This window comes from Papio anubis, chromosome 7 (genome assembly GCF_008728515.1).
Source record: "Papio anubis isolate 15944 chromosome 7, Panubis1.0, whole genome shotgun sequence".
In the NCBI taxonomy this organism is placed as follows: domain Eukaryota; kingdom Metazoa; phylum Chordata; class Mammalia; order Primates; family Cercopithecidae; genus Papio; species Papio anubis.
Window position 1 is genome coordinate 39,207,943 of NC_044982.1, and position 24,961 is coordinate 39,232,903.

At 48.4% G+C, this 24,961-nt stretch overlaps 1 long non-coding RNA gene and 1 pseudogene across 2 annotated transcripts; both read right to left on the minus strand.

Annotated features, from left to right (window-relative positions):
• Positions 1-210: 210 nt before the first annotated feature.
• LOC103886324 lies at positions 211-3,504 on the minus strand. Its single transcript, XR_002523648.2, has 3 exons — positions 2,486-3,504; positions 1,959-2,117; positions 211-713 (listed from the first exon to the last, which is right to left on the minus strand). It is a non-coding gene; the product is annotated as an uncharacterized LOC103886324 (long non-coding RNA).
• A 5,582-nt stretch (positions 3,505-9,086) lies between these two features.
• On the minus strand, positions 9,087-11,403 carry LOC101025749 (annotated as a pseudogene). Its single transcript, XR_002523647.2, has one exon. The product of XR_002523647.2 is annotated as an ADP-ribosylation factor 1 pseudogene (transcript).
• Positions 11,404-24,961: the final 13,558 nt, after the last annotated feature.

The window sequence follows — 24,961 nt, forward strand, 5'->3', positions numbered from 1 at the left end:
ACCTGGTAAAACCCCATCTCTACTAAAAATACAAAAATTAGCCAGGCATGGTGGCAGGTGCCTGTAATCCCAGCTACTCGGGAGGCTGAGGCAGGAGAATTGCTTGAACCCAGGAGGAAGAAGTTGCAGTGAGCCGAGATGGCGCTATTGCACTCCAGCCTGGGTGACAGAGTGAGACTCCATCTCACCAAAAAAAAAAAAAAAAAAAAAAAAAAAGAGAGAGAGAGAGAGAGAAGAGGAAGAGAGGCCTGAGCTAGCACATTAGCATGCCCAGCCCGTCAGCATGTGATGCCCTGCACCACCTCAGGACTCTGCAGAGAGTTCCCACCAGCAAGAAGGCCCTCACTAGATGCACCCCCTGGACCTTGGACTTCTCAACTCCATAACAGCACAAAATAAATCCCTTTTCTTTATAAATTACCCAGTTTCAGATATTCTGTTATAAGCAACAAAACACGGACCAAGACACTGCCTGTAGGGTTTGTTGTTCTCTCTGCTGTCATCATTATTCCTTCTTCTCGCTTCTATGCATGAACAGGTCTGTTACCTGAAACATTCTTTAGTCCTCCAAATGTTCTCATGGTCTGTGGTTTGCGTAGAGTCTAGTGGCTCTCGAACTTTCAGTGGGGTTTCATAAACTGACCTTCTTGATAAAATGAATATTCTCAGGCTTTCATCAGCGATTCTTCTCTGATATAGACAGTCCTTAGGCCCTGTTTTAAGAAACATTGATTTAGAAATCACTGTGCAAGTGGTTAGTTTCTATTTTTTTCTATTTGAATAATACTGCAATGAACACTTTGTAGAAATGACTTTGTTCTGTTTTCTTTAGCTACTTCCTTTGAATTAGGATATGGAATCAAAGGATAGGAACTGTTTCGTAGGTTTTGCCAAATGAGTATCCAGGAAATTTGAACAATCAAACATTGTTTTATCATTTATATTAATTTTTTAAAACATTATAAAATTCACTCAAATTGCAAATTCAAGATGCATGGTGGGGTTGCCTATTTTTCTAAGTATTGTGTGTAAACTCTGCTCACTTCCTTCAAGTACTTATCAAAAAGGAGCAGGATACTGGCCTTTTATAGTTAGATCAGTTCTTTAGCTATTTTGGACAGAAAGCTTAATCTGCCACATATATTTCTCCCCCATCTGTGGCTTTCATTTTTGTGTTTGCTTTATTACATTCTGTGGCACAAAAGGCTTTTAAAAACACATTTAGATCCATCCATCCTGTCTCCGATATCTAATTTCGTCAATAGTCAAAATGTTTTCTTCTCATTACAGTGGAAAAACATTTGCTTTTCCATTTCCTCCAGCTTTTTAAGACCCACTTAGACGGTATTTGTTAAACAGTGATTCTTTCTTGTAGCATTGTGTTGAAGCTTATTCATCTTATATCAAGTCCTTAAACAGCTTGAATCTGTTTCTGTAGAGTATGTCTATTCTATTACCCTGGCCAACTTTTCTTGTCTTTACCCCAATGAAATATAGTGATGACTGATTTTTTTTAAGTTCACCCTCCTCCTCTTTTTTCCCCCACAAAAATTTTTTTGGATATTTTGTCCATTCATACTCCAGATGAGTTTTAATGAGTTTTCTGTTGTTGTTGTTGAATTATAGGATGCATCTCATTTGTCTTTAATTTATATTCCATTTTAGTTTTAACTGTTTAGACTTCACAATTAGGATCAAAGTACATCTCTGTATTCACTCATGTTTTCCTTTATACCTCCAACTTTAAAATTTTCTTTGAAAAAAATCATTTATTCCAAGTTAAATTAATTCTGAACCACTTACTTTTTGTGTGTGATTAAGCCATCTTTCTCCCTCCCTTTTCTCTTCAACCTCTATCCTACTCTTACTCTTATTCTCATGCTCACTAAAATACAAGTATTTTGATCCCAAACCATGCAGCTACCATGGTATATACTTCCACCCTCCAGGCCCAGCACCTGTTTCTGGGTGTCTGCCAGCAGCCATCCATCAGTTCTGAGGATACCTCCATGTGCCTTGCTCCCTTTTTCTGGCCCTCCTTGTAAGATGGGCATCAACTTCCTGAGTTGGGACATGGCTGGTTAAGGAAGAATCAGAATGTTCTAATAGTGCCATCCCTATTTATTGAACAAAACAGAAAAATAGAGAGGACTAGGTTGAATGGTGTCTCCTTAACATTCAAGCTCACCAAGAAGCTCAGAATGTGACGTTACGTGGAAGCAGCGTCTCTGCAGACATAATTACTTAAAATGAGGTCATACCTAGATGAGGGTGGGGGGCCCTAAATTGAATGACTGGGAACTTTATAAAAGAGAAAACAAAGACACACAGACAGGGAAAATACCATGCGACCACAAAGACAGAGATTGGAGTGATGCCCCTACAAACCCAGGAACACCCAGGGTTGCTGGTGACCACCACAAGGCAGCAGAGAAGCCCGAGATTCTCCCTCAGAGCTTCCAGAAGGAACCAACTCTGCCAACACCTTGGTTTTGGACTTCTGTCCTCCTGAACTGTGTTGATTTCAGCCCTGCAGTTTGTGGCAATTTGTCATGGCAGCCCTAGAACACTAGGCTCTTCGCATAGTCTCTCCTGAGAGCTTGCCCGCTGCTGACTTTTAAAGGTACGATGCTCTAAAACACAGAAGAGAGGTGTCCTTGTAAACGTGTCTCAGAGCAGAGAATGAACAGTCCATTCTGGAATGTAAATACTCAAAGATATTTTTCTCTTTCCTGACCAATCACAAGTCTCTCTTTGTAGAAGGCCAACTATTTATGGCACGTTCCAGGTTCTAAGAACCAGGGCTCTTTTGCCAAGGAAGGCAGTGTGGTGTAATTCGAAGGCTTCACAAGTTGGGCTCTGACCACCAGGGTCTAAATCTTGGTTCTGCCATTCTTTAGATGCCTAACTCTGGGTAGGTCATTTAACCTCTTGGAGCTGGACTTCCCATCTGTAAATGGAGACAATAATGATTCAGGGCCAACATATCTTAGGGAGCTGTTGCTGGGATCCGACAAGATATTATGAGCACACATTCTTTAAGCTGGAAAGCACTGGGCAGATGTTACCAATCCATAGTGGCTGCCTGTGGGGTGGGAGAGACACACTTCTCACTATATTCCATTTTGTTCCATGTGACATTTTCATGTACATATTGAAAAGAGGACGTTAAAAAAATTTAAGGGTAATCACTGTGAGCACAACATGAACACATTAAATAAAGGTGTATGCTTTTTCTCCTATTAAAAAATTTTAATATGCAAAATGAAGAAGAAAAAGTAGATAAAATTGTGCTCCAGTTCCAAGCTCACCCAAAAATGACATCTAGAGTATGGGCACTGACTGCCCCCTGCGGAAACCTCTGTTCCCTTCCCCCACCCCAGTTCCTATGTGGGAGCTTCTGGGACACAACCCAGCTCATATTTCCCCAGCCTTTTTTGCCGCTGTTTTGGTCTGCTGCTGCTGCTGCTGCTGCTGCTGTTATTGTTGAGATGGGGTCTCACTCTGTCACTCCAGCTGGAGTGCAATGGTGGCATCTCGGCTCACTGCAGCCTCGACCTCCTGGGCTCCAGTGATCCTCCCACCTCAGCCTCCAGAGTAGCTGGGACCACAGATGTGAGCCACAACACTGGGCTAATTTTTAAAATGTTTTTGATATTGCCCAGGCAGGTCTCAAACCCCTGGGCTCAAGTGATTCTCCTACTTTGGCCTCCCAAAATGCCGGGATTACACTGATCTTTTTTTTTTGAGACAGAGTCTCACTCTGTTGCCCAGGCTGGAGTGCAGTGGCATGATCTCGGCTCACTGCAACCTCTGCCTCCCAGGTTCAAGCAGTTCTCCTGCCTCAGCCTCCCCAGTAGCTGGGATCACAGGCACGCGCCACCACGCCCAGTGAATTTTTGTATTTTCAGTAGAGATGGGGTTTCACTATGTTGTCAGGCTGGTCTCTAACTCCTGACTTGGTGATCCACTCACCTTGGCCTCCCAAAGTGCTGGGATTACAGACATGAACCACCACGTCTTGCCTACACTGAACCTTTTCTTTTTTTTTTTTTTGAGACGAGTCTCACTTGTCAGCCTCCCAGGCTGGAGTTCTGTGGCAATCTCGGCTCACTGCAAGCTCCGCCTCCCAGCATGAACCTTTTTATCTGCTTTTGTTAGCTCAGATTTGGTGAACTAGAATTAGCTGTTCATGCCTGCCATGAATTTCCCATGGTTTGATTTATCTTTCTGAAATCTAGAGAGAATAGGGACCCTCTTGCCAGGTTGCTGGGGCACCTATAGGATTGTATGTAAACACAAAGGCATATTTGGGAAGCTGGTGCCCCCACCCCCAGCCCTGCATGCTTTGAGGCCTTATGCTCATACCAAAGGCACAGCAAGAAGGGACTGCTTTGATCACAGAATCCTCAGGGAATCAGAATGGGACGTTAAGCTTTGTAGTCCACTTAATGAGGCGCTCTCTGCCCCTCAGTGATGAGCAGGCCCTCCAAAGTCCTGAGGTCTCTGGGCCTTTCATCAAGTCAATGTCCTGGGCCAGTGCCTGATATTGCATCAGTCACTCACTGCCCAGCCCCTCCTCCAAGACTCCACTCTACAGGCCCCGCTGCCACCTGCCTCCTCCAAATCTTATCCCTGTGATGCCATTGACACCAGTTGATGTGACACTCCACTCGGTCACCACTCTGCCAGTTGGGAAAGCCTCCTGCTTCTTCTTTCCTTGGGATGGAGGGCTTATAGCAAAGTCCCTTCTGCTTTACCATGCAGCCCCCTCTTTGAGAGCACCCAAGCATTCCAGGGGATCAGGCATGGGTCCGGCACGGGCTTGCACAGGAACCAGAGCCACCTTGTCCACTAGACCTGGATCCTTCCTCACTTACAGTGGGTGATTTTCCTCCCTGGGCCCGTATGTTATTCCCTATAATCTGCCCTTCCCAGCACAACTCTCTATAGACGAACCTGAATTGTATACAGGGTTCAAGTTCTGTCCTAGGGAAATCTGGGTCCATGTCATCCAAGCTCTGTGGTTTTGTGGAGGGGACTGGAATGTATGATTGTGGCCTGTCTCCATGTCCTATCGTACCTGTGCCTCAGTTCCAACCAAGTCATAGCCAGGTTCGGGCTCCTTTCACAGGAGTTTTATCAGAGTGCTTGCGATTCCCTTGTGTGCCTTAATCATTAACAGCAGCGACTTTGGAGTCAAAGACAAACCTGGGTGCCATCCTACTCCACAGTTTATGAGCCATGTGATCCTGAGGAAGTTACTTAATCTCTTGGAATCTCAGTTTCTTCATTTGTAAAATGAGGAAAGTAACAGAGCTTTTAAAGCTGTTACTTACAGTGCTGTTGAAAAAATTGACCGAGATAATGCATCTAAGTACCAGCTTGGTGCTGGTACTGTATCTGGCATGTGGTAAAACCTTAAGGAATGTTAGTCATCATTTTTGTTGTTGTTGTTTGTTTAGTTTGTTTTGAGACGCAGTCTTGCTCTGTCACCCAGGCTGGAGTGCAATGGTGCATTCTCAACTCACTGCAAACTCTGCCTCCCAGGTTCAAGTGATTCTCCTGCCTCAGCCTCTCGAGTAGCTGGGATACAGGCACCCGCTATCACACCTGAACAACTTTTGTATTTTTAGTAGAGATGGGGTTCACCATGTTGGCCAGGCTCGTCTCAAACTCCTGACCTCAAATGATCCACTTGCGGCAGGGCACAGTGGCTCACACCATGAGCCACTTTGGGAGGCCGAGGCAGGCGAATCATGAGGTCAGGAGTTCGAGACGAGCCTAGCCAACATGGTGAAACCCCGTCTCTACTAAAAATACAAAAATTGGCCGGGCGTGGTGGCGGGTGCCTGTAATCCCAGCTACTGGAGAGGCTAAGGCAGAAGAATCACTTGAACCCAGGAGGCGGAGGTTGCAGTGAGCCAAGATCACGCCACTGCACTCCAGCCTGGGCAACAGTGCAAGGCTGTCTCAGGAAAAAAAAAAAAAAAATTGTCCACTTGCCTCAGCCTCCCAAAGTGCTGGGATTACAGGCATGAGCCACCACACTGGGCCTCATCATTGTTATTGTTATTAACACAATGATCCCATTTTAGTCATGGCTTCAGTCCAACTGAGCTTTGTGAATTTGAGCAAGTTATTTCATCTCTGTGGGCTCTTATTTTGTATAAAACAAGAGAAAATAGGTCTTGAGGATTCACATTCCTTCTGACTCTGCCAGGATCCTGCTCTCATTTAACTCTAATGGGAAAATTCCACCTGCAATGGGGACCAACACCAGCTAATCAGATGAGGTGATGCTGCTTACAGAGAGTAATAAGAGAGGCTACAGTAAGTCCACCTGGCTCCTCCAAACCAACACCTGCCTTTCTCTCCAGCAAGCCCCCTACAGCCCGGAGCAGCAGTGGGGAGAGCTTCAGGAGCAGCCGGCAGATGATAACTAATACTAAAGGAAGGAGACCAGGCCTTCAAGCCTGAGGTTGCAAGGAAGGGGCAGTGTTGAGTAGGGTGAGGGTCTGGTCTTGAGTTCTGGTGAGGGAATTGCTGGTGAGGACAGACTGACAACGCAGTTTCACCCTCTCTGTGCAGAGGCAGTGCGTGTGCTGGTGAGAAACCTGGCCAAGGAGTCAGATGGCCTGAGTTTGAATCTTGGCTCTTCCACGTACCAGCTGTGTGACTTGGACAAGTACTTAACTTTCTGGGCCTCAAATTCCTCCTTTGTGAAACAAGGTAATGCAACAGTAATAGTTCTCCCCTACTGTATAGTTAAGATTAAATGTGTATAAGCACTTGGAAAAGTGCTAGGCATATAAGTGCTGTAAGTGTTAGCTGTGAATATTATTCTAATCTTGGGGAGCAGGATAGAGCTCTGGGCTGGTGCACCAAGAGCGTCCTTGCGTGTGGGCGTGGGTTGGTCCTCTGATGCTACACTGGAAGCAGTCAGAGGTGTGCCCAGCTGAACATGGGGGTCTGGGGCATAGGTGGAGGCTAAAAAGGCATTGTCAGCCGGGCACGGTGGCTCATTCCTGTAATTCCAGCACTTTGGGAGGCTGAGGTGGGTGGATCGCTTGAGGTCAGGTGTTTGACACCAGCCTGGCTAACATGGCAAAATCCCAACTCTACTAAAATACAAAAATTAGCTGGGTGTGGTGGCGGGTGCCTGTAATCCCAGCTACTCAGGAGGCTGAGGCAGGAGAATCACTTGAACCCGGGAGGTGGAGGTTGCAGTGAGCCAGGATCGCACCACTGTGCTCCAGCCTGGGCTGCAGAGTGAGACTGTTTCAAAAAAAAGAAAAAAAAAAAAAAAAAAGACATTGTCGAGCTCCTGTAAAACATCCCTGGCTGTCTCCGAAATGAGTGCGAGCGGCTTTTCGGAATGGTCTCATGACAGTGCCAGAACATGCTAGAAAAGCACAGTGCCTTACAGTTGCTATCACCCCCAGTGCAGGGGGCCTGAGGAGACTCTTACACATCCTTAAAAGAAACCAAATCTCCTAAGTGTAAGTGTCCCCCAAAGGGCTAAAAGCTAAACTGTTGTCTGCCATTATTAGCTCCTTAGAGTAAATGAGTTTCTCAGAGTAGGTGGTATTTTAGCAGAGCCCAGGGAATAAGAACTGAAAATGAATGGCGACGTTAAATCTTAAGGCGGAGAAGCGGGAAGGTAGAGCCCTGGGAAGGGCTCCTGGGAAGCGGGTGGGTAGAGCCCTGGGCTGCAGACCTGGGGTTCCATCTGAGTGTGTTTGCGGCAGGGTGTAGGGATTCCAGAGAACAACGAGGGAAGCCCCTGACAAAGGTGGCCTGCTTCAACTTCGCACTGGAACCCAGGGCCCGCTGATGGCCACGTGTCCATGGCCACAGCCAGCCAGGGCTGCCCTCTTATACCCTCTCCCTTTGTAAACCAAGGACCCTTCCCTGTCCGGGACCTTTTCAACAATGCAAGATTCGGCCGCCCTCTAGTGGCAACTGGGCAAAAGTTTTTCTCTTAAAATTGTCGACAACAGGATGATTTTATAATGGCATTTGGATAGTGCTTTACAGTTAACGGGACTGTCACAAATATTACAGTGTTTTCTACTGGAGTACGCCACCCACATCCCCATAGTCATCTGCCGCCTAAAGCATCCCTCCCTCTCCCGCATGACACAATGCACCCTGGCTACCTCTAACACTCGAGCTTTCCCATTGCTTTGGCTTATCTAGTTTCTCCCAGTGGGCAGAGGAAAGAGTCCTGGAGCCTGCAGAAGCCTGGGGAGGACTGGGTGACTTCTGACTCCTCTGCTCCCGAGCTATAAGCCCTAGGAATCTGCAGACGTTGTCTCTTAAAACTGGACATTAGGCCAGGCACGGTAGCTCATATCTGTAATCCCAGCACTTTGCAAGGCCGAGCTGGGTGGATCACCTGAGGTCACGAGTTCGAGACCAGCCTGCCCAACATGGAGAAACCCCGTCTCTACTAAAAATACAAAAATTGGCTGGGCGTGGTGGCAGCCGCCTGTAATCCCAGCTACTCGGGAGGCTGAGGCAGGAGATTCACTTAAATCCAGGAGGCACAGGTTGCGGTGAGCCAAGATCATGCCATTGCATTCCAGCCTGGGCAACAAGAGTGAAACTCTGTCTCAAAAAAAAACAAAACAAGGCCAGGCGCAGTGGCTCATGCTTGTAATCCCAGCACTTTGGGAGGCTGAGGTGGGCGGATCACGAGGTCAGGAGATCAAGACCATCCTGGCTAACACGATGAAACCCCATCTCTACTAAAAAGAAAACACAAAAAATTAGCCGGGCATGGTAGCAGGCGCCTGTAGTCCCACCTACTCAGGAAGCTGAGGCAGGAGAATGGTGTGAACCCGGGAGGCGGAGCTTGCAGTGAGCCGATATTGTGCCACTGCACTCCAGCCTGGGCAACAGAGCCAGAATCTGTCTCGAAAAATTAAAAAAAAAAAAAACCAACGGACATTATCCACACTATCTCCCGAACCCGGCAGCCTACTGTTTCACAGTCTGCTGCTGCTGACGGCAATCGCACCAGCCACTTGTGTTTTTTTGTTTGTTTTTTTTTGTTGTTTTTTTTTCTTTAATTTTTTTTGAAATAGTTAAGAGATTTTATTCTAATAGCTATAATTACAGTGCTTGTTTGTCGAAATGAAAACTGAAAACAAGTATACAAAACAGTTGATTACTAATCGTGTATTGAAAGCAGTAAGAGGTTCCATGACACCAGATAGACCAGTTCTGAGGTTTCCTCAAGATAAATTTTACAGCTCCAGCTTCTTCAGTGTTTATCAAAATACAAAAGAAAAAAGTAGAGGTTGCCTTTTTCTATGGCAAATCGGACCCTTGCAGGCTGAGGGAGAGAAAGCTACATCACACACAGAGGTGGGGTGCTCCCGAGGGGCTGTGGGTCTAGGTGGACCGCCTGCCCAGCTTGAACGCGCTCCCGCTGGTGAGGCCCCAGACATCCTGCCAAAGTGTCTGAGCGAGCATGAGTGTTGGGGATGACGGACCCACTGTGGCCACATGGTGACCGAGGGATAGATGGGGCCCTGGGTCCCATAGGCTGCCTGAAGGTGGGTGGGGCAGCCTGCGAGAGAGTGGGGTGGCTGTGGGCTCCCAGCCTGGCCCCTGGGAACTGTGGGAGCACAGAAATAAGCACATGGCTATGGAAAGCAGGGTGACCCGAGGACAAGCGAGTTGCGGGGATCTCTACTGTGACCATGCAGAATTGACCGTGGTCTGCTTCGCCACCACCACCTCATGTTCCTGAGGGGAGCCGCTGGGCTGGTGACCGGCATCCAGGCCATAACTGCAAATCTATGCTAGGCAGAGTCTCCCTTCTGTGTGTTCAAGTGTTCTCGACTTGGATTCTTAACTATTTTTAAAAACGCACTGAGTTTGGGTTAAAAACCAACCACCAAAATGGATTTCAACACAGCTCTAAAGCCAAGGGCGTGCCCGGCTCTCCCAACACAGCGACTCCTGGAGGCCAGGTGCCCATGGGCCTACATCCCCCTCTCAGCACTGAATAGTGAGTTGATTTTTCTTTCTACAATAAGAAAAAGCTGAGTAATATTGCATAGGAGCACCAGAAACTGCCTCATTGGAAACAAAAGCTATTTACATTAAATAAAAAGCCTGGCCGCAGCCTGCATCTGCCACATTTACAGCACGGTGCGATGCACACGGTGACCAAACCACGGAGGCAGCTTCTGGCACTCACACCACGAGCTGCACGTTTGCCACATGAGAGTAAAGCAGAGGGCAAGAGGAGTGAGGGGGAGGGGGGTTGCATTTACTTCTGGTTCCGGAGCTGATTGGACAGCCAGTCCGGTCCTTCATAGAGCCCGTCGCCGCTGGTGGCACAGGTGGCCTGAATGTACCAGTTCCTGTGGTATAGGGAGTGCAGCCCCAGCTTGTCTGTGATCTCAGCCGCATTCATGGCATTGGGGAGGTCCTGCTTGTTGGCGAACACCAGGAGGACAGCATCCCGGAGCTCGTCCTCGGCCAGCATCCTCATGAGCTCCTCACGGGCCTCGTTCACGCGTTCTCTGTCATTGCTGTCCACCACGAAGCTCAGGCCTTGTGTGTTCTGGAAGTAGTGGCACCACAGGGGCCGGATCTTGTCCTGGCCACCCACGTCCCACACAGTGAAGCTGATGTTCTTGTACTCCACGGTTTCCACGTCGAAGCCTGTGGCGGGAATGGTGGTCACGATCTCACCCAGCTTAAGCTTGTACAGGATCGTGGTCTTCCCCGCAGCATCCAGACTCGCCACGAGGATGCGCATTTCTTTGTTGCCAAAAAGGCCTGTGAAGAGGTTGACGAAGATGTTCCCCATGCTTGTGGACAGGTGGAAGGACACTGGCCGGGGACACCTCAGAGGCTGCTGCTCCGAGCCAGGCATTGGTTTCGCTCCCACAAGATCTATGTTTTAAGAGGCACACTGACAGCGAAGAGGCAGCAGACAGTGAAACTCCCACAGGACACAGGACAGTGGTTCTCCTACTTTCAAAGGTTTCGCAGCCATGGCCCCAGGGCTTTGATTCTTAACTCCCTTGCTGAGATCACCATTGAAAACCCCAAGAGAGAAGCTCAAACCCTCTACCCTCCTTAGCAACTGCCCAACTCAGCCCAGAGATCCTGTCGGACCACACGATAGTCTCCTTTGTGTGGGGAGTCTTTTCGAGACCGTTGTTCTGCTTGTCTCTCCACAGGAAAAGGTAATCTGAGAGTTATACTGAATATTTTAAATGTTAGATACTGGGTGTGTTTTGGGTTTTGATGTGTTTAGTAAACCCCTTAGAGATGTTTAGTTTCACGCAGGATAAGCCGGTTATTAAATTTTTTCATTGGCTAGGCATGGTGGCTCATGCCTGTAATCTCAGCACTTTGGGAGGCTGAGGCAGGAGGATCACTTGAGCCCAGGAGTTTGAGACCAATAGGCAACATAGCAAGATCCCGTCTCCACCAAAAAAAAATTCTCAGACAAGATGTGGGGTGTGGGGCAGGGAGGGAGCCCACAGGGTCAGGCTGGCTTTCAGGACCCCATCAGATCAGCAGAGACATGCCCACCGCTGTGGTTCTACCCTGTGTCTGGAAGTGGGTTCTCTCGTGGTCCTATTCCAGCTCCTGTCCATCAGAGCAGGTCCGGTTCCTCTCTGTTCCTTCCTCCCTGAGGCTGGTGCCTGGGAGGCAGGGCTCCCCTCTCATTGCCTTAATTCTTCCCAATCCCCTTTGGAAAGGAAGGACATCATCCCAACTGGTTCACCTGCTTTGTCTTGCCAGGAGAAATAGTTTAGCTCATACTAGGAATGAAAACTTTTTGTTTGTTTGCTTATTTTTTGGTTTGGTTTTAGAGACTCTGTTGCCCAGGTTGGAATGCAGTGATACTATCTCAGCTCACTGCAACCTCCATCTTCTGGGCTCAAGCAATCCTCCTACCTCAGCCTCCGGAGTAGCTGGGACTATAGGCATGTGCCACCACACCTGGCTAATTTTTTATACAGATGGAGTTTCATCATGTTGCCCAGACTGGTCTTGAACTCCTGAGCTCAAGCGATTCTCCCACCTTGGCCTCCCAAAATGTTAGGATTATAGGCGTAAGCCACTGTCCCTGGCCTACAAGAATTTTTTAAAATTAGGCAGGCATGGTGGTATGTGCCTGTAGTCCTAGCTGCTCAGGAAGCTGAGGCAGGAGGGTCACTTGAGCCCAGGAGTTTGAGGCTGTAGTGAGCTGTGATCACACCACTGCATTCTAGCCTGGGCAACAGAGTGAGACCCTGGCTCTAAAACCAAACCAAAACAAAGCAAACAAACAAAAAATTTTCATTCCTAGTATGAGCTAAACTTTGTTTCTCCAGGCAAGACAAAGTAGGTGAACCAGTTGGAATGATGTCCTTCCTTTCCAAAGGGGGCTGGGAAGAATTAAGACAATGAGAAGGGAGCCCTGCCTCCCAGGCACCAGCCTTGGGGAGGAAGGAACTGAGGGGAACTGGTTGCTCTGATTGACAAGAGCCGGAATAGGACCACAAGAGCACCCACTTCCAGACACAGGGTAGAGCCACAGCCGTGGGCATGTCTCTGCTGATCTGATGGGGTCCTGGGGGCCAGCGAAATCCTGTGGGCTTCCTCCCCACCCCACACCCAGTGGCAGTCTCAGCAGGACCCTGCTCAGACAGGTCATGACCCAAGGCCAGGGAGAATGCCGGATACTGAGACTTGGACCATAGGAAGGAAGACTGGGGGTAGGTAGGGGCTTGGATCCACTTCCTTTTTTTTGTTTGTTTTTGAAATCGGGTCTTTTTCTGTCATTCAGGCTGGAGTGCAGTGGCACAATCTCGGCTCACTGCAGCCTCAACCTCCCAGACTCAAGCGCTCCCCCACCCTCAGCCTTCCAAGTAGCTAGGACTACAGGCACACACCTGTATTTTTTTGTAGAGATGGAGTTTCATCATGTTGTCCAGGCTGGTCTTGAACTCTTGGGTTCAAGTGATCTGCCTGCTTCAGTTTCCCAGAGTGCTAGGACTATAGGCTTGAGCCACTGTGCCTGGCACACTTCCTTCTTTCTTAATCACCCCTAACATTTTAGCTTTTCCTCCCATCTTTTTAAAAAAGTGCCTGGTGTTGAGCATTCAATTCCGTTAGACCATATGGGTGGGAAGAAGGAAGTGCATTTAAAAGCCTTTCATTCCTCCAACTATTGCAGGAGCCATCAGTGACACCCATCCCAGGGCTCACTTGCATTTGGACACTTCTGGATAGGGTGACAGCCACACATTCACTTTGCTGGGAGGAAACAATGCCCAGTGAGATGGGAGAAATATTATGAAGCCCAAAGGAAGAAGCCGTGTTGGCATAAACCTCAGGCTCTACACCCTTCCTTTCCTCTCTGTAGTTCTCTCCAGACCGTGCCAAGGTTTGCCACAACCCTCTCCAACCTTTTCTCAGACTTACCACTTCCTCTTTCCTATGCTATGAGCACCCTGATGCCCACTTTCCCTTTGAGTTCCTGCTTTTAGCAAAGGACTCCTCCCCTCCCTCACCTGTGGCCCCTCCCTACCTTTCACACTTGGCCCCCTTCAGAGCCCTCTCTTCTGTCAGCAGTGTGGGTGCCTAGACTGTGCCAGGGGCTGGGGAAGCAGAGTCCTAAAATACAGTCTCTATCATGAAGCAGCTGTTTGCAGAGGTTGGAGGGGAGGTGTGGCCACAGGTAAAAAAAATAATTACAAAACTATGGCATGAATACTCTCTTAGAGGTTACTACAGACAGCCACTTAATTTTCAAAATTCAATCTTGCAAACAAATGCCCTTCCCCAACCCCTTTTTGGCCCTTTCTTTCTGCTTAAGACAGTTTTGAGAGAATGTTTGTTGCTGTAGCAGAAGATGCTGATGATGACAGGGCAGAAAGATGGGGAAAGCCGGCCGGGCATGGTGGCTCATGCCTGTAATCCCAGCACTTTGGGAGGCCAAGGCAGGAGGATCACCTGAGGTCGAGAGTTCGAGACCAGCCTGAACAACATGGTAAAACCCCGTCTCTACTAAAAAAAAATAAAAAATACAAAATTAGCTGGGCGTGGTGGTGCATGCGTGTAATCCCAGCTATTCGGGAGGCCAAGGCAGGAGAATAGCTTGAACCTGGAGGTGGAGGTTGCAGTGAGCCAAGATAGCTCCATTGTACTGTAGCCTGGGCAACAAGAGCAAAACTCCATCTCAAAAAAAAAAAAAAAAAGATGGGGAAAGCCTAGGTTTTGATGGCAGCACTGAGCCACTGAATCTACTCTGGAATCACCTACCTTTAGTCTTCTCATTAAGTAACTAACATCTGTGTTGGGTTTAAGCCACTGCTGATTGACTTTTCAGTTACTTGCAGCCCAAAGCACTCTAACTGACATGCATTTTCTTCCATGTATGAGAGAAGAAGTTAGGGGTGAACTTGGGATGCACAAATTATAGTTCTGCTGATCAGCTGGGGCAGGCCCAACTTCTTTGTGGAAAGGAATAGAAAGACCTGTGGTGCATAGACCTCCTCTACTTTTACTCATTTAACTTATTCAGCCCATGTTTATGGCGTCGCACCCATGTGCCAGGCGTCACAGTGAGTTGCATGGCTAAAATCAAGAGCAAATTCACACATGGTCCCAGTTCTCATGAAGCTTAAAGAGTCCAGTGAGGGAATAAGACATTAATCAAATAGCAGTTCTAACAAGTGTAGTATTTGAAGCAGAACTAAACATGTGAAGGACAGGGGCAGATGCTGTGAGAATATGCAATACATATGATACAAAACCTGGGGGCCAGAAAGGCCTCCCTGAGAGCTGGGTGATGGAGAAGGACTCGGAAGGGGGGTGAATTCAGCAGAAACTCCTGAGGGCTGGGAGCAGAGGCTGGAGCAGTGCAGGCAGAGGCCCTGGGGCAGGAGGGAACCAAGCCAGCTGGCGACACCTTTCCCCACCCAGAGAAGCAGACTGGAGTTTGAACTGGTTGAAAAGTTTGCCTTCCGTGCCTCCCAAGATCTGGTCTTCCAATGCCTCCCACCCTCTCCCCTGCTTCTTTGCTCATCCCACACTGCCCACAGGAATTCTGGGGTTCTTTGACTGAAACTCCCTACTTTTGAGGTTCTAGCCGGACTCACCTGCCACCCTCCTCCACCCCTCTAATGACCCTCGCTTCTTTCCTCGGAGGAACTAGAGAACTGCATTTTATAAAACGAACAAAACCCAGCCTGTAATTGGCGGGACTCAGACAGCAAGCCGAGAATTTTAGGCAAAAAGAGAGCCCTGGACATCATGTCTCCCATACGGCGGACTCCTCACCTCCTCGTAGCAGCCTGTGGGGGTCCGTGTGGGAGGCGTCTGGGGCGCAGATCAGGCTCTGTGGATGGACCAATCACTCTCTTTCTCTCCCAGAGACACCAGCAGCTTCTCCTCAGTCGTCGATCCCAGAGGTCTCTTTACCCCAGTTTCTCACAGAAGTAGAGACATGACTGGTGGGGGTGGGGGCTGGACGCCCTCACATGAACTGACTTAAAAAGGTCTAAGGCCAGGCATAGTGGCTAAGGCCTGTGATTTCCTGAGGTCAAGAGTTCAAGACCAGACTGTCCAACATGGTGAAACCCTATCTCTACTAAAAATACAAAAAAAATTAGCCCTGCATGGTGGCGGGCGCCTGTAATCCCAGCTACTCGGGAGGCTGAGGCAGGAGAATCGCTTGAACCCCGGGGGGCAGAGTTTGCCTTGAGCAGAGATCACTCCACTGCACTCCAGCCTGCGGGGACCAATGGGAGAGCCCAGGTTTTGACCCAGACAGCCCTAGGGGTGAGGCCAAACCATGGCTTGCTGCGTGACCTGGGATCATCACTTAGCTTCGTTGAGCCCCAGTTGCCTCATCTGCAAAATGAGAGTGAGATTATCTTCTTTACAGAGTTGCTTTTTTCCTTTTTTTTTTTTTTTTCCGAGACAGGGTCTCACTCTGTCACCCAGGCTGGATTGCAGTGGTACAACCTCAGCTCACTGCAGACTCAATGTCCCAGGCTCAGGTGATCCTCCCAACTCAACCTCCTGAATAGCTGGAGCTACAGGCACATGCCACGACGCCTGGCTAATTTTTGTATATATTGTAGAGACAGGGGTCTCGCCATGTTGCCCAGGCTGGTCTCCAATTCCTGAGCTCAAGTGATCTGCCCACCTTGGCCTCCCAAACCCAAAGTGCTGGGATTACAGGTGTGAGCCACTGTGCCTGGCCAAGTGAGGTTTTTAAACCTGAGCTAGGGTTCAAGTACGGATCTAGCACCCAGGAATTATCAGTCCAGTCCCAATTTCAAATATTTTGCCCTATACATCTATTCCCACTTATCAGGCTGTGGGTCTTGATTTTTGATTTGGAAAGCATGATGGTCCCTATCCATCTAAATCTACATTGTCCAATTTGCTAGCCACTGGCCACAGGTAGCTAGTTAAACTTTATTTATTTATTTTCTTTATTTTTATTATTATTATTTATTATTTTGTTATTGAGACAGAGTCTCACTCTATCACCCAGGCTGGAGTGCAGTGGCGCGATCTCGGCTCGCTGCAACCTCTGCCTCCTGGGTTCAAGCGATTCTCCCGCCTCAGCCTCCCAAGTAGCTGGGATTACAGGCACCCACCACCGTGCCTGGCTAATTTTTTTTGTATTTTTAGTAGAGACGGGGTTTCACCATGTTGGCCAGGCTGGTTTCAAACTCCCGACCTCAAGTGATCCACCCTTCTTGGCCTCCCAAAGTGCTAGGATTACAGGTGTGAACCACCGCACCTGGCCTAAATTTTAATTAAAATAAAATAACAATTTACACTTCAGTTCCTCACACTAGCCACATTTTAGTGCTCAGTAGCCACAGTGGTATTGGACAGAGTAGATATACAACATTTCCATAAGCAAAGAAAGTTCTACTGGACAGCTGGCTTAGGGAAACAGGAGATCTGTTTATTTTACTTGTCATCCCACTTCCGGACAAAGACACAGATTGGGAGCAGCTGGCAATTAGAGAAGCCTGGAAAGTTGGCCTGTGTGTTTATATGTGTGTGCATGCATGTGTGTGCCTGTGCACATGTGGACAGGCCAGGAGTCCAGCATTCACGCCTTCCAGATGAACTCAGTCACATTCACCACCTGCAGAGCTGGACCCGGTGGGTAAAAATCACAGAATGGGAGCCCTCAGAGGTCCTAAACCTGCCCTATCTGAGAGAGAGCAAGGCTGGGGACAAGAAGGAGGCCCAAACTCCCAAAATCCAACCCTGACTCAGGAACCCAAGAGGAAAGGACCTCTTGGTGTTGCTTTTGGGGCAGAAGGGGAAGACAGTGTGAGGCTACAAGATACAAGGGTGCAAGCTCTTGGGGCAGAGAGAAGAACATGCAATCCTGACTCGCTACCTTGATTCAGGGGCTAAGACAAGGACTCAGTGGGTGCTATGGACTGAATGTTTGTGCCCCCCTGAAATTCATATATTGAGGCCCTAATCCCCAATGTGATGGTATTTAGAAGTGGAACCTGCTAGAGGTAATTGGGTCTTCAGTGTGGAACCCTCACATATGAGATTAGTACCTGTCAATCTGTTTTCTGTTGCTATAACTGAATACCTGAGACTGGGTAAATTACAAAGAAAAGAGGTTTATTTGGTTCATAATTCTTTGGTTCATGATTCTTGAGGCTGGGAAGTCCAATGTCTGACTGCCCAGCTGGCAAAGGCTTCATGCTGCCTCAACTCAACGGTGGAAAGCAGAAGGGGACATGGTGCATGCAAAGAGACCAAACACTAGAGGCAGTCTCGCTTTATAACAGCCTGGTATATAACAATCCTCACTGTAACTAACCCAGTCCCACAAGAGTGAGAACTCACTCACTCCCTCAACACTGTATTAATCCCTTCGTGAGTGTGGATCCTTCATGATTCAAACACCCCTTAAAGGTACCACCTTCCAACACTGCTATATTGGGGACCAAGCCTCAACATGGGTTTTGGTGGGACAAGGCCAAATTCAAACCATAGCAGTTTGAGAGATGAGACATGAGAGAGGTGATCTCTCTCTCCATCAGGTGAGGACACAGTGAGCAGGTGTCCATCCACAAACCAGGAAGAAGCCCTCACCAGGAACTGAACTGGACAAAACCTTGATCTTGGACTTCCCAATCTCTGGAACTGTGAGAAATCAATTTCTGTTGTTTAAGCCACCTAGTCTGTGGTATTTTGTTGAAGCAGTCCAAGCAGACTAAGACAGCAGGCAAAACAAGTGGGCTTCCCAGGGAGTTTGCCCCACAAAAGATTTGCAAGGAGGGGACTATGCAGCTCAGGGTCTGGGCTGAGCTGAGCCACACCAGGTCCACCCTCACCAAGCAACTCTGTGTCTCTCACTCACAGGAATTTAATTCTCTCAAGTCATTCCTGGTCATGGGGAAAATGTGGACTATTCTCCACCAGGCCTGCTTCCTAGAGACCCAGGCATGGCAGGCGATAGACTTCTTCCCCAAGTCCACTTCCAGAAACCAGCAGTGTCCCAGGCAGGCCACAGCCACAAGGAGAAGCACCCCCGGGGAACCCCACAGCATTTCAGCCCTGCAGCCCCAGGCGACCCCTGGAATTCCACTGCCCTCTGAAATGCCTCCGTCTCCTCCAGACATTCATTCAGTTAGTCCTTCCATACACTCAGAAGTCAGTGAAGCACCAGGCCTCTGCGCAGGTCTGCTCCTTGGAAGGTCATCTCCATAGAATACGACACACTATGTCAGTGCACCTTGGAGGTGAAGAGCCCAGAATTTGGAATCAGACCTAAACAACCTTGCTAAGCCACTCTACCTGTTTCTCTACCTACAAGTATGAAGAATAACAGCATCTACCTCACAGGGCTGTAGGGATTAATGGATGACAGCACAGTGCCCCAAATATGGCAGTATTCATTGTTATTATTATTATTATTGTTATTACCACTGAGCTGTGGTGATACAGAGGGCTGAGCCTCACTCTGTCTAGGAGTGCTGGAGAGGCCTTCAGAAGAGGTGCCCTTGAGTGGCTCAGAGGGGCAAGCAGGATCATGCTGGGAGGGAAGTGGGGAGGGCCATTCTGGACGGTTACCATACTCAGCCCTTGGGGCTACTTGCCTGGGCTGGACAGGCTGAGCCTTACCCATTCATTTCTCTCTTCCTAAGCCAATCATGAGATACCTTGAGGGGTAAGAGGGAGAGAAGGAAGAGGGTCGCTCTGCTCTGGTCTCTGGTTTGCGGTGGCTACAGATCTGAAGGTTGGACAGCTCACCTCCCAATCTTCACATCCCTGGCCATCGTGCCTCCCCCAGTCGCTAGAAAAATGCAGTTAGAGATCAAGGGCAAAGCGTTGTCCTCAATCTAAGCTGACTGATGGTGGCCACTAGAAAGAGAAGGCACAGTCACCACTGTAGCCTGGAGTACCCTCACTTGAGATAGGAAGAGATAGGAAGATTCTGATTCTCAGAATAACCTCAGAGATTCACTGCCAATCTTCTTATCCTAATAACGACAACTAAAATAGTAACAGTGGCAATGATTTTTAACACCTGCAGTTTTTCTGTTATCAATTTTCTTACTCCTACAGTAATAACTCATTCATTCAAAATTCAGTATCTGGCAACCTCACTCACCTGCAAAACAAAGCACAGAATCAGAAATCAGATGACTGAGAAGATGCCTGAAGAAACTGTGTTTTGTATTCTTTTATGCAATGGTTGGTCAGGCAATGTGTTGGTCAGTCTGTCCACAAACAGAGACAAAGGAGAGGCCCAGGAAAACAGAGTGTATTATATGCACAGGTCCTGGAGACAGGAGACATGGCATACCACACAGCAGGAAGATACCAGGGTGGACAGGGGGCAGAAGGCAGGAGCCAGGGTAAAGTGTTAGGTCAGAGCCTTTATTGGGGCTTTCAAGGGGAAGGCAAGGCAGGACAAGGTGAACAGTTTTGGACTGGCTAGTTTGAATTTTATGGAGGGTGCTCTAAGCTATAGGGGTGGTCCCTAGTTGCCTGATACCTGGCCCTGGTATGATTAAGACGAGGAATATTGCCTCCCTGGGTGTATAGGCCAGATAGTGAAGGATTGGTTAGTTTGTACATCAAAAGCACGCTCTCATCTGAGCCCTTGCTATTTCTAGGAATTGGCTAGGCCCTGGGAGAGGCAGTCTCTCCGCAGCTAGAAGGTATTTTAAGATGCCAAAACATTATAACATTCCTGACTGACCACATACCAGTCAGATGCCATTTATCCTTATTTTAAGCACTATCCTAATAACTCGGGTTATTTGTCTATCGGACTGCCAGCAATTTATGGAGTAGCTGCTGGAGATGGACAGCCTAACAGCAATGAGAAGTGGCATTGGAGATAAGGGCAGAGATAGCAAAACCAGGGAAAGCAGACCAAGAACCCGCAAAGCACAATAGCCTGGGTCCATTTCAGAGGCAAAGTGTTAGAGGGCCCCTCTGCAGTTTCCACGTAATTCCATGCTCTTACCAATGGCTCCGAATGCACATCTCTAGAAGCCCAACAGATGAGTTAATGGTTAGGATTATTCCAACAGGCTAACCTTTGTTCATCCATCCAGACAGGCTCACTCTCTTCAATATTTCTGAGCGATGGTGGTGGTGTTACGTCACTGCTGTCATCGCCTTTTCTTTTTGTCCATTGAGGAGACAGCCCCAAAGGAGGAGCCCTGACCTGGGTGTCTGGTGGCCTGAGCTCGGCCTCCACTATCATCCCATTCACCCACCGTTTTTTCTTCAAACTCCTGCTGTGGGCCTCAGCTTCCTCCCCTGTGAAGTGGAGGTCGGTCCACATAAGCTCAGTCTGACAGTCCCGATGTCCAAGGAGAGGTTGTTCTGGGCTGGGCAATCATGATCAGGGACATTTTCATGGATTTGCCATGCCCAGGTGCTTTCTAAGTGCTTTACGTGGTTAACTTTGTTGAGTCTTCCAACCCTCTGAGGCTTAGGCAGTTGCTTAGGGTCCCCTGCAATTTGAAAGGCCCTGTGCCTGTTTTAATTCTCTACTGTCGAGATCTTAAAATTCACACTAATTTTGAACCAGGGGCCTGGCATTTTCATTTTGCACCAGGATAGAAAATTATGTGATAAATCCTGGGTTCAAGGTCTCCCTTTTAGAGGAATTGTGTAACTTGCCCAAGGTCAACTAACTCCCTGACACTCAAGATTTGGTCCCTGACCAACTGCATCCTCATCTCAGAGCTTGTTAGAAATGCAGATTCCCAGGCCTGACAGAGTCAGATCTGTACTTTACCAAGATCAGATCCAGAGTCTGCTCTCTCAGTCATTGTTTGCTATTTTCCTCCATTTCTGCATTTGTTGGAAACACATTCTCAACTGCACAGGAAAAGACCTCAGTTTCAGATCTTCAATTAGAGATGATTCGCCTTCACCCTACTGTGGAAGGTGAGTTTCTAAGGGCCCCAAATTGCAGGACAGTGTGGGTGGGTGCCCCACAGGCAGTCAGAAGTGCCAGCTAATTGAGACATCCTACCCTCCTGAAATGTTGCACCCTAGGTTCCTCGCTTGAGAGTCTCGGCACTGGCGAGGGTGGGATGCCTCAATTAGCTGGCTCTTCTGACCGCCTATGGCGTGTCTGTCCACACTGTCCTGAGATTTAGGGCCTTTAGAAGCACCAGGCTTCCAGTCTTGGGAATTTCTGATTAGGGCAGTTTTTCTACAGGGAACTCCAGGAAGGAGCGTAATTGCTCAAAATCAGAATTCAATCCTCCCACCATCTCTTCCCATCGTTAACCTCAGGAAGTCTGCAGTCACCTGCTACCCATCACACGTCCCTTTGTTCACAGCTCTGCCTTGGATATTGTTAGGGCTGGCGTCACCCCTCTCTTAATCTCCCTAGTAAACTGCTCCACTTAGCGGTAGGCAGCATCTCCCAGAGGCAGAGCTGGGTGTATGGAGCCAGGGGGTATGCCAGCTTCAGAGGACAGGTGGGAGGCCAGGATGGAGCCTGGCCAGTCATATCAACTGGGAGTGGCCGAGACTTTCTGGGCAGTGCCTGCCTGGCCCCTGGCTTCAGCTGGGAGCTGACTTTCAGTGGGCATGCCATGGTTGTTGGCACTGAGAGGGCCCTTCCCTAAGGAGGGCTGAGTGGTTCCAGGATTTTCCAGGGCCCTGGTTCCCAGAGCCAATTCACCTTCAGAACCACCTGGAAGTGAGAGATTCCTTAAAATGAAGATTTCCCAACCCAAGAATCAGAGTCTTCTGGGTATGGACATGATTCCTGCTACCTTTCCATGAAGTAGAAAAAAGTACCCGCTCTGCGGAGATGCGGACCCACTGCCATGTGGCTTAGCGAATGGATGCAGCCTTTATGAGATGAGAACCTCCCTGCTTTCTTTGGGGAAGGCAGCCCTGCGTGGAGACATGACTGGTAGCCAAATGCAACTGCACCTCCGGCCCCCATTTGCCTTCTTAGCCAGGTCCTTTTTGTGCAGTAAACACCCTGCATTGTTGTAAATGGTGGCCCTTAGGTAGGGCTGGGAAAAACCGTGCAGGTGATTTTGGTGATCAGCCACGTGGGAGCCCCTGAGGCCTGGAGAGCAACTGTAACTCGAGGGGCTACCAGGGGTGAGCATAACACCACGGCTACTCCCTTCCTGTGCTGGGGGGTCCTCAGACATCCCTAGGCCAAGGTTCTGCCCCTCTCTTGTTTACCCACTCAAAATAAGCAAAACAAAAGCCTAGCCTCTAGGAATAACATTTAGGGAAGGCAGTGACAGAAGAAAGGAGAGGAAAGGAGAATGGAAGGAGGGGAGGGTAGGGGCTCTTATCTATATCCAGCAGGTCCAGCCCTGCCTGTGCACACAGCTGAGTCACACCTCACGTCCTGCTCCACCCTAGCCCTGCCAGCCCAGAGATATCTGCCAAGAGGTATTTCTCCTTCTAGGCTGAGTTCTGGGGGGTGGCAAGGTGGATAGCACTGGTGGGGAAGCAATGCGTCTGGACTCTCATCCCCAGTGAAGCCTTGCAGAGCACCCTGGGGAGAGTGAGTGACCTCTCAAGGCATTTCAGCTTTTTCAGTGGAACAGGGAGGTAGGTTTCAGGGTGTTAATGAGAGGCAGAGGGCACCCACCCCTCCATGGCAGGGAGAGGCTCCAAGCCACGTAGTCCCTCTGGCATTGCTTTGTAGTATCACGGTGTGACAAGTGTGTCAGTCAGCTTTGACTAACTTCCATGGTGGTGACAGTGTCCTCTACTCCCTCACCCCACCCCAGATCTCAGTGTTTACAACAACAGAGGCTGACTTCGCACTCACATTGGCTGCAGCTCTCTCTCCAAGTCACCTTCATTCCTGGACCCAGGTAGGAGCAGCCCCTATCTGGGCCATGCGGGGCTTGTGGCACCAAGCAGTGGTGCTCAAAGCTTTTGCTGAGATATGCATCTGAGGTTGCATTGTCCAAATCAAGTCACAGGACCAAACCTGCGTCAATGGGGCAGGGATGTATAATTCTATCACAGGGGATAGGGGAATGAATAATTGGGAATAGTAATGCAATCTTCTGCCATGGACCCCTGACTTAGGCTGAAAGGATTTCGTCACAGGAAGAGAGAACATAATTTAGCCAAAGAAGACTGTGTGGAGTAGTGGAAAGAGCAAGACTTGGACCTGGAGGCCTGGATTTCAACCAGGACTCGGCTAGCTGTGTAATGTTGGCCAAGTTATTTAACTTCTCCAAATTTTCATTTCCATCTACAGAATGGGAATAATACCTAATTCAAAGGGCGATTTTGAGAATCAATTACATAGTAGATGTTAAGTCTTTGGCACATAGGAGGAACACAGTAAATATGACCACTCTACTCCACCCACTCCCCAGCTTTAACATTTTATCCAGGCCGGGCGTGGTGGCTCACTCCTATACACCCAGCACTTTGGGAAGCCAAGACAGGAAGATCACTTGCACCCAGGAGTTCAAGTCCAGCCTGGGCAACACAGGGAGACCTCCGTCTCTACAAAAACATTAAATAATTAGCTAGGCATGGTGGTGCATGCCTGTAGTCCCAGCTACCCGAGAATTTGAAGTGGGAAGATTGCCTAAGCCTGGGAGGTTGAGGCTGCAGTGAGCCGTGATTGCAGCGCTGCACTCCAGCCTGGGCAACAGAGTGAAACCTCGTCTCAAAAAACAAAACAAAATAAACAAACAAAAACATCCAAAAAACAACAAAATAAAAATGTGGCTCATGCCTGTAATCCCAACACTTTGGAAGGCCAAGTCAGGAGGCTCACTTGAGCCCACGAGTTCAAGATCAGCCTGAGCAACATAGGCCATCTCTACAAAAAAAAAATTTTTAATTAACTAAGTGTGGTGGTGCATGCCTATAGTCTTAGCTACTCAGGAGGCTGAGGTGGGAGGATTGCTTATGCCTGGGAGGTGGAGGCTGCAGTGAGCTATGATGGCACCATTGCACTCCAGCCTAGGCAACAGAGTAAGAACCTGTCTCAAAAATAAAAACATTTTGTCTATAGCTCTTGAGGTGTTGATTACCAGTGCTCACTCCTTCTACCAACCTCACAATGTGGGATCAAATGGAAATGAAAAAACCTATTTTGTGTTTACTGTGTCCCAGGCACCGCACTACACAATTTATTGTCATAATCTCATTTATTTTCCCCAAACAACTCTTTGTATGTTATTACCCCATATTAGAGATGAAGAACTTGAGGATCAGAGGGGATAAGTAACTTGCCATCTACATGGGTGGGATAGGAAGAATTGAACCCATGCTATAGATTCCAGAACCCATGCTCAAGGGCAGTGCTGTTCAAGAGTGATCTGGTACTGCTCTATGACGAAAGAACAGGAACTGAGAGTAAATGCTTGGAAACTTTTATAGCAGCTGGGCATTACCACAACATTCAGGCACATGGTCCATGGCCTTGATTCACTGAGCAGAATATAGACCA